The sequence below is a fragment of the Petaurus breviceps genome, unplaced genomic scaffold, assembly GCF_028583685.1.
Source record: "Petaurus breviceps papuanus isolate PSGF00001 unplaced genomic scaffold, PetGlider_PUasm1.0 90919, whole genome shotgun sequence".
In the NCBI taxonomy this organism is placed as follows: domain Eukaryota; kingdom Metazoa; phylum Chordata; class Mammalia; order Diprotodontia; family Petauridae; genus Petaurus; species Petaurus breviceps.
Window position 1 is genome coordinate 20,529,834 of NW_027187378.1, and position 10,554 is coordinate 20,540,387.

At 38.2% G+C, this 10,554-nt stretch overlaps 1 protein-coding gene across 2 annotated transcripts in view; it reads right to left on the reverse strand.

The window, feature by feature from the left end:
- The window catches only part of ABHD12 (abhydrolase domain containing 12, lysophospholipase), a 159,046-nt gene that overhangs the window by 142,386 nt on the left and 6,106 nt on the right, over nucleotides 1-10,554 (reverse strand). The window lies entirely within an intron of this gene.

The following is a 10,554-nucleotide window of genomic DNA, read 5'->3' on the forward strand; positions in this document are numbered from 1 at the left end:
GCACAATGAGTAAAGCGCCAGCCCTGTAGTCAGGAGGACCTGAGTTCAGTTCCGGCCTCAGACACTTAACACACACACACACACACACACACAAAAACTAGCCATGTAACCTTGGGCAAGTTACTTAACCCCAATTGCCCTCCAAAAGGCAAAAAAAAAAAAAAAAAGGAAGAGCACTCACTTGCGGGGGAGCGGGGTGTGGAGAGGGTGGAAGAACACATACATTACATATATTATTGTGTAATATGTAAAATATAATATAATATATATTGTGTAATATAATATGTATTGTGTAATACATATATTACACAAATTAATCAATATAAGCATATTTGAGAGTAGAGAGCACTAATGATAGGGTAAGTCAAGAAAGGTCTCTTAGAAAAGGTTTGTACCTCATTAAACTGAAAAGAAGTACAGAAGTACAAATAAAGCCAATGTAACCAAGATTAGGAGGGAAGTGGAAAATTGGGAAAGAATTTTTACAACAGTGTCTCTGATAAAGGCTAAAATATATAGAGAACTGAGTCAAATTTGTAAGGATACAAGTAATTCCCCAATTGATAAATGGTCAAAAGATATAAACAGGCAGTTTTCTGAGGAGGAAATTAAAGATATCTATAAGGATATGAAAAAATACTCTAAATCATTATTGACTAGAGAAATGCAAATCAGAACAACTCTGAGGTACCACATCTCACTGGTCAGATTGGTTAAGATGACAAAATAGGAAAATGATAAATGCTGGAGAAGATGTGGAAAAATTGGAACACTAATGAATTGTTGGTGGAGTTGTGAACTGATCCAACCATTGTGGAAAGCAATTTGGAACTACACCCAAAGGGCTATAAAAATGTGCATACCCTTTGACTCAGCAATACCACTTCTAGGGTTGTATCCCAAAGAGATTATACAAGTGGGAGGAGGACCCATATGCACAAAAATATTTATAGCAGCTCTTTTTGTGGTGGCAACGAACTGGAAATCAAGAGGATGTCCATCAATTGGGGAATGGCTAAACAAGTTGTGGTATATTAATGTAATGGAATAGTATTGTGCTATAAGAAATGAGGAGCAGCAGACTTCATAATAACCTGGACTTACATAAACTGATGCTGAGTGAGGACAGCAGAACCAGGAGAACATTGTACATAATTACAGACATATGATATCTGTGACAACTAACTTTAATAGACTGGGCTCCTCTCAGCAATGCAAGGGTATAAGGCAACTCCAAAAGACTCATGATGGAAAGGGATATCCACATTCAGAGAAAAAACCACAGAGTCTGAATGCAGATCGAAGCAAACTACTGGCTCTCTCTCTTTTGCGTTTTGTTTTGTTTCATTCCTTCTTCCTCGCTATTCACTCCATTGGTTATTGCTTCTTTATAACTTGACTGATGTTTAATGTGAAGGTATCTGTAGAACCTGTATCAGATTGCTTGCTGACATGGAGGGGAGGAGGGAGGAGAGGGAGAAAATTTGGAACTCAAGGGATTGTGGAACTGAATGCTGTAAACTAAAAGTAAATAAATAAATTAAAGTAAATTGAAGTAAACCTAAAAGGTGGATAAGTATTAGGAAAGGCAGAGATGAAGAAGAAATGAATCTTTTGTATGGAGAATAGCCCCTGAATGGGGACTAGAAGCAAGAGACTTCTGCATTGTTGACTTTGGGGAAAGAGGCACTATTTATTTTGGCTGGAATATCAAGTGTGAGTGACATAAAAAGGCTGGGAAGGGAGGATTCAACACTGAAAAGGGGTGAGGAGTTTCTGTTTTATTCCAGTGGCAACAGAAAACTAAAAGATAAGTGGTAAAATCTGTGCAATGGGAATTTAATTTAATTTAACATTCATTTATTGAGTAATTGTTATGGGCAAGGCACTGCAAAATGCCCTGGGGATTCAAAGACAAATATTCAACAATCTCTCTTCTCAAGAAGCTTATATTCTATTTGAGAAGAGAGGGAAAAAACCGAACAAATAAGTGTACTAATAAGTAAATAGAAGTTTCTGTAAGGGGACTACATTTATAATTATATAAAATACAAAGAGATTGTATTTATGTAAGTACAAAAAATTTCAAGTTGGGGAGAGCACTAGAATGATGATCAGAAAAGGGTTCATGTGACAGCTAGCCCTTGAACTGAGCCTTGAAGGGAACTAGCCATTCATTCTAAGACACAGAAATTAATTTAGGAGAACATTTCAGTTATAGGGGGCAGTCTATAGAGAAGCAGGGAGCAGAATATGAAATGTGATGCACAGGGAACAAGTTGTCCAGTTTTCCTAGAAGAGAGTATATGATGAAAAGTAACAAAAATCAAGCTGGAAATATAGGTTGGAGATATTATGTAGGGCTTTAAAGGATAGAAAAGTGTGTACTTTAACCCAGAGGAAATAAGGAGCCACTGATGCTTCTAAAGTAAAAGAATGACACAACTGAACCTGTGCTTAAGGATTATTAATTTGCAAAGTGTATAGAGAATAGACAGGAGAGAGTGAAAGAAGAAAGACTAATTAAGAAACTACTTTTATGAAAACTGCTTATGTAGAATCATGACTGAGAGTGTAAAAGAACAAGAGAAGAGGACCTAGGACAAAGTTCAGAAGCAACAGTGGCTGATGATCTAGCATAAAGCACTAAGAAAGCATAGAAACAACTGTGATACTGATTACACTCCATGGTCTACTTGTTTAGGAGCTGACATTATATCTTGTGGAAGAAAGCAAAGAGTAGGAACCAGCAACAGCAGTAAGAAATGACAGTGAAGGACATCAATGTGGGACCTATATAAGGAAGAAAAGAAGCATGAATAAGCAAGCAGTATCATGAAAACCCAGAGAAGAAAAGATGAAATAGAGGAGGAAAGGGGTAGTCAACAATATTAACTGCTGAAAAGAGGTCAAAAAGGATGAGGTCTAAAAAATGGGAATTAGATCCAACAATTAAGGAACTGCTGGTAAACCTGGAGAATGTGAGTTCAGTAGAGTGGTAAGGTCAGAAGTCAGATGGCAAGGGAGTGAGAATGAAGGGAAGGGAAGGAATATATAGATAACTTTTTCTAGGACTTGGATTGTAAAAGGTCCTACTCTCCAACCATTTCCACCCCACCTGAAGCTTATAACTCTACCCCTGGCTTCCCCCCCAGCTCTGCCTTCATCTTATGGGAAACCAGACATCCACACCACCTCCTGCAGTCTCTTGGGTATGTCCCCACACAGGAACGATTTGCACCCCTCTTCTCTATTTTCTAGCATATACTGTCTTCCTCCATCACAATGTAAGCTTCTTGAAAGCAGGGGTTGCCTTGTTTCCTTGTACTTAGCACAGTGCCTGAAATACTAAAAGCTCTGAATAAATACTTTACCCATTTAAAAGGGGTGGCAGAGTAGAGTGAGGGCTTTTTAAAGATGAGAGAGATCTAGGCAATTTGTAGACAATGGGGAAGAAATCAGGAGTAAATAGGGAAAGATTGAAGATGGAGGGAGGTGTAGATGATTCAAAGAGGCAACTGATGGGGAGAGGATGAGATTTTAAAAAAAAAAAGACAGAAGGACTTTCTTAGACAAGAACTTAGAAACAAAAGCAAAGGAGGAAAGAAGAGATGGTATACATATCTGAGGTAAAGAATGGGTGAGAAGATGGAGTTTATGGCTTCTATTTCCTTAGTAAAGTAGGACATAAGTTTCTCTACTGAGAAAGGGGACAGTGTATGAAGCTTAAGGAGTGGAAAAAAACTTCAGGACAACTATGGTGGAGAGTGTGAAAGAAAGTCAATCAGGAAATAAAAGTATTGCCTTGCAATAGTGAGAGCCTAGTTAAGATTAAATAAATCTGCTGAGAAACCATTCATAATGGTTGTATAATTTCAAAGAAGAGATTTAAGATGTAAGGGGTTGGGGTCAAAAGGATGAGAAGCTATGGTCTGGCAGAAAAATTTCTGCATTCTGTCTGATGGAGGTCTGGATTAGTCATATAACATGGAAAGTCATATAACCTTCCAGAAGTGTGTCTGATATGAAGTGATGAGGATATTAATCGTGGGCTAATAAGGTAGTAGGGCAGGGTGTTTGAGGGGGGTAACAACATGTATACTGAAATCTCCAAGTGAGAGGACAGGGGCTGGAGCAGAAAGGAAGACTATGAGTCAAATGTTTGGTAGATAATAGCAGCAACTAGGATGTGGATAGGGAAACAAAGTTATAAGGAATAAAATTCAAATGGAAGGCTATTTTGGCAGCTGTCAAGGAATGATTGAAGAGCATAAAGATTGCACTTAGGCAGATTAGGTTATTAAAGTAGTTCAACCAAGAGATAATGAGGACCTGAACTCAATGGTGGTGATCATAAGAATGGGAAAAAGGATTTAGATTTGAGAGATGTGGAGGTCAAACTGATAGTACTTGGCAAAGGATTGGAAACACTAGGTAAGGAAAAGGAAAGTGTAAAAGATGAAACTCGGAGACTGGAAACGTGAAGTCTGGAGAGTTGTTGGGAATTCTTGTTTATTTGGTTATCTCCAAACAGGATGATCTGGAGTCCACAAGAGATTATTTTAAAAAATCAAGAGGACAAATGTATGTAAAATACTACATAAATGTATGCAATAAATAATTATAGTTTATATTACTTGCCTGCATCTGTATCTTATTTCCTCTATACAGTATAAGCTTCTTGGGAGAAAGGACCATCTTATTCAATTCTGTATCCCAGTATCCGTCACAGGGCTTACAACACATAGCAGGTACATAATATATTTGTAAACGTGAAGTATGTTTCATTAATAATAATTCACATTTACATAGTTTTAAGGTTTGCAAAACACTTCCTTAAAGCAAAAGACAAGTAGTAAAAGTAAAAGGATGAGGCCTGCATCTGTGATTTCACTGGTTTTTGAACCTCCAGGTGAGGAAACTCCCTCTACAAATGCAAAAACAGGTCAGTACCTTTTCAGTAATTTATAGGCTTTGAGTCACCATGGTCAGTGGTATCAAACTCAAATAGAAAATAATCTCTGCTGATGCATACTGACTTAGAAAATCATAAATTAACATATTCTATTATTATATAGTATTTTTATTTATTTTGTTAAACATTTTCCAATTACATTTCAATCTGGTTCTACAAACTGGTGAGTCTGATGCCTCTGGTTCTAGGGCAGAGGCATCAAACAGGCAGACTTCAGAGTACAGCCTAAAACAGATTAATTATTACCATTTTACAGATGACAAAGGGATATAGATGAGGAAGCTGAGGCTCAGGGAAATTAAGTGACTTGCCTATTATCACATAATTATTAAGTGCCTGAGGCAGGATTTGAACCCAGGTCTTATAATGCAAAGTACAATTTTTAACTACTGTGTCATTCTTCTTCTTCACTGGGACTCCTTGTTTCAGAGTATAGCTTCCTTAAAAATAATAACCTAGAAAAAGTTGGGTTTTTTAAAATTAACCAGTTTTTGAAAATTCTCTGTTTGGCATTCAAAGCACTTCACAAGCAGTCCCCTCCTACCTCCCTAATCTTCTCACAACTGATTTTCTCCTCTTCACCATCCTCCTTCTATACTCTTCCATTCAGTGTCACTGACCTTGCTATTCCTCAAACAAGACACTCCATCTCCCCACTCCAGGCATTTCTAATGGCTGTTCCCTATGCATGGAAGATTCTCCCTCTTCATCTGTGCCTCCTGGCTTCCTTCAAACCCCAGCTAAAATCCCATTTTTCCCCAGGAGGTCTTTCCCAATACCCTTGAATTGCAGTCCAGTCCAGTATAGTTCTTGTTTGTACATAGTTATTAGAATTTTGTCTCTCCCATTAGACTGTGAACTTGACAGCAGGGATTATATTTTTGCCTTTCTTTGTATCTCCAGGGCTTAGTATAGTACCTTGCAGATAGCAGGTGCTTAATAAATGTTTATCAACTGATTGAAAGACACATTAAACGACATAGGGTCATAAACAGAACTAGTGGGTATGTTAGAGGTCATCTAGCCCGACTCCTTTAATTTTGTAGATGAACAAACTGAGGTCCAAAAAGGTTAACATTTGGGGCAGCTAGGTGGCACAATGAACAGAGCACTGGTCCTGGAGTCAGGAGGACCTGAGTTCAAATCCAACCTCAGACACTTAACACTTACTAGCCGTGTGACCTTGGGCAAGTCACTTAACCCCAATTGCCCTGACTTTCCCCTCTAAAAAGAAAAAAAAAGGTTTACATTCACATTCTAAACAATGGTTGAGATTACTACTAGGATGCAAAACATGAAATTCTTGAATAGCAGGAATTAGTGATACACATGTAAAAAGTACTAAAAATTTTATTTGACAGACAATACACTTGAAAATGCTACTAATTAAAATTTCCTTTAAAAAAAGTAACTTTGGGGTTTTTACTCCTTTCTCCCCTATACCTCTCACAGTCAATTAATTACTGAGTCTCAATTTTACCTTTGCAACACTGCCTACATCAATCCTCTCCTTTCTATTCCTGACACCATCACTCTAACTAAAGGCCTTTGTTACCACCTGACAAGACTATTACAGTAGTTTTGTAACATATTTCCCATCTTCACTTTTTCCCCCCTTCCAATCTATTTTTCATACAGTATACTGTCAGAATAAGTAGTTTTGGCGGCTAGGTGGCACAGTGAGCAAAGTACAGTCCCCGGAGTCAGGAGGACCCAAGTGTGGTTCCAGCCTCAGACACTTAACACCCACACAAAAACACTAGCTGTGTGGGGCAGCTAGGTGGCACAGTGAATAGAGCACTGGTCCTGGAGTCAGGAGGACCTGAGTTCAAATACGGCCTCAGACACTTGACACAAAAACTAGCCATGTGACCTTGGGCAAGTCACTTAACCCCAATTGCCCTCCAAAAAAAAAGGCAAAAAAAAACCCCAACACTAGCTGTGTAACGTTGGGCAAGTTATTTAACCCCAACTGCCCTCCAAAAGGCAAAAAAAAAGTTATTTTAAATATAAATATACATATACATACATATCATTCTGTTTAAAATTGCATTAGTTCCCTATCACATACTACTTATTTACTGCACAAAAAGCTCAAACTTCTTTCTCTGGCATTCTAGGGTCTATCATAACACCAAACATTTTTCCAGGATTATTTTATATTACTCATCTCCACACTATTCACTCCTATTAAACTTCACTTCTCCTTGAATCCCAGGACATACCCTGAATTCTCAGTTCTCCATTCTTTCCCTCAGACCATTCTTTATGCCAGTTCAATTTCTATTCATCTTTTAAAGTTCAATTCAAAGATGACCTTATCAGAGCCTACCCTGATCCCCACTGTGTCTTTGACTTCTTTTCCTTTCCGGCTCACACAGGACTTTGTTTTGTAGATCTCTAATGTACTTACATATTATCAGATGCATAGCTAGCTCTCAGTTTTTTGGAGTCTTTTTTTCCCAAAAGACTACTGCCTGGTACAATGCTCTTCACAAAGTAGGTACTACAGAATCACAGAATTTGTTGGGTCTCTGATATATACATCAAGATTTGGCTTGAAGGTCAATGAGTAGAGGCCCCCACTACCTCCTTAACTCATTTCACTTTTGAATAGCATTAATGATTGGGAAGTTTTCCTCCTATCTGGCCTAAATCTGTCTCTCTGCAACTTCTATGTCAATCTGCCTTCTGGGGCCTAGCAGAACAATCCCTCTATGTCATCGAATACATGAAGAGAGCAATCAATACCTTAAACCAGATTAGTTTAACTCTGTAAATCTGTTACTATTTCAGTACTTTAATTCATCACCAATATGAGCCATTTCAAAGTTCTATTTTTCCTACAGAGAATAGGAATTTCAAAATGACCCCCATCAAACTCAAGGTCACTTATGGGTTCTAATATACCATTGGGCCTGAATTCCCCAAATTAAAGGGCATTTAAGAATCCTCAGTCAATTTCTCTACCATTGGCAACCTGGAGAGAAGGGGAGATCTGCATCATTTTATTGGATTGAATTCACTAAAAGCCCAGAGTTCTCTTTTCCACCACAGTTCCATACAGTCTTCTCCTACTACAGCAATTCACACAAGGCAGCCTTAAATATATTGATCAACTTCTTTTCCCAGTACTTTATATTTAAGGAACCCTGAGGGTATTTATTCTCTTGGATATTTGCTAGCTTTTGGAAAAATGCTTAGTAGTTCTACAAAGATAAGCCAAATTGTAACATCTGGAAGTCTACTTCAAAACCTAGAGACCTTCTCTGCATTTCCCTAAAGCAGAAAGTCATAATATTTTTTGTGTCAGACCCCTCTGACACTCCAGTGAAGCCTATAGACCTCTTTTCAGAATATGGTTTTTAAATGCACAAAAACAAATTTATATGATTACAAAAAAAACCAATATACCAATATAAAGTTTATATGTGTGTGTGTGTGTGCACATGTGCGTGCACACATACACACACACTCACACTTTGGGCTATTTTTAAGTTTATGGACTTCTGTTTAAGAACCCCTGGCCAAACCCTTATTCAATGGAGGGACCTAAATGCCAAGTTCTACCTCCTGCTACAGCCCACAACTTAGAGGGGTGAGGCAGAGACAAAACCTCCAGGCTCAGTTAGAAGAATTAGATTTAACTGAGCATGATTTTGCCTCTCACCCAAGGTGCCAGACAGACACTCATTTACAGAAAACCTTGGTTAAGTTCAATACAGTGTCCTCACACATCATTTCTTATGCATAAGAACCATTCTGGTCATTTTGTTTGGAAAAAAAATGGTTCAAGTCTCATCTAAGTTTTATGTCTGAACTATGCCTAAAATAAATTAGTGCTAGTTGTGTGATAGGTTTAAAAAAACACATGAAAATGTAAGAATAGACTTGTTTCACAAAACACTTTGACCAGCTGTCAGCTGCTTTTACACAAAAACAGAACCTTTTAGTCATTATTCATCTGAGATAACGCTGAACTACTGACCTAGGAGGTAAATGGCTCTAACATTCTACTTTAAAATTTCTTGCATTTGAAGAAATGAGACAGACTTCTAGATACACTTTTTTTTACCCTTACTTAGCTAACTTCCTTTGATATCAACTCCCAAAAGCAATTTCATTGCAATAATATGCTTAATAAATGCCATATTCTAATTTTTAGAAATGTGAACATGGGATATTACAATTATTCAACTGTACTTACCTTTTCTACAAAGGCCTAAATGTTCTACCCAAAAGACTGGTAATTTACAAAGAAATTATGTGTGTGTCAAATTCGATGAAACCTGTTCTGAAGTCAACTAATGCATAAATGCATCCTGAAATTACCTAAGGGAAGAACTGTAGCCACAGAATAATTACCATATTCTACAGTGTTCCTAGGGAGGCTTATCCACCTGGTTAGTTTTCAAATGTTATAAGCTACCTGTATATACCAAACTGTAGGTTTCAGTTAGATAAATGAGGATTTAATAGCTTTATTTCCTGAGAGCAAATCTCCTCTGGAAATATGCAAGGTTGCTGACTTTATTCCCAAAAGATTTTGTAGTACTGTTCATTGAATGGTGTTTTATTAACTATAAAATGGGGAGGGAGGAAGTGGTAAAATTCCTTAAGTTTTTAACTTTTGTAGACTCTTTTGCATAAACCAAGATGATAAAGGATAATTGAAAAAAATAGGGTGGCAGGGACACAGTTCTGTCCTAACCTAAAGTCATTGCTACTCACAACTGTCCCTTTCCAGGCCACCCTTCCAATCTACCTTTGATTCAAGAGCTGTTTCCCTTTCCCTCATGTTATCTCACTCCAAAGATACTATCACCAGACTTCTGAGGAGTATACCTTTCCAATACCATAATCTATGGGGGAAGTGGATAGTAAACAGTATACTACCAATATTTTCTATCCCCTTAGCAAAACTCTATAATGCCCTTAATAAATATAAATGTTAGTTGAATTGAAGGCATGCCCCCAGCCCTCTCTTAGAAAAAGGCAATCACATCAGCTACAGACAGACAGACAGACAGACAGACACACACACACACACACACACACACACACAGACTGGGCTTCCAGCCAGGCTCTCAGGGGTATAAAAAAGGGAGGGAGAGGTCAGGCTCCAAAGGAAAGAACAATGAAATTAAGCTCAACTCCTGGAACAGGTTAAAGGAAAACTGTAGGTTAGGGTATATAATAAGTAAGTTTTCTATCCCAGGAGGAAATTGGGAGAGAAGCAGAATTCTACGACTGGGGGAGGGGGGGTGGAGTCGACCATCTAAGAGATAGGAGAACCAGGGTGGAAAAGAACGCTGGTCATATCTTGAAGCTTACCTGAGCATGAAGGTGAGGGAGAGAGGGTGGATGGATACTCAATCTTAGAGTATAAAAGGAAAATGCTGGATTTGGACTAAAGCTCACAGGGTTTTGAAAAGGTAGGGAATGAGGAAAGAGGCTGAGTCTGGCTGGGTATAAGTGGGAGGATGCTAAGCTCTGACTTCGAACTAGCATGAGCAGCTGCCACCTTGCCCCAAGAGGACTCAAGTAATGGGAGAGAAACTGTCTTTCTGGGGTCAGGC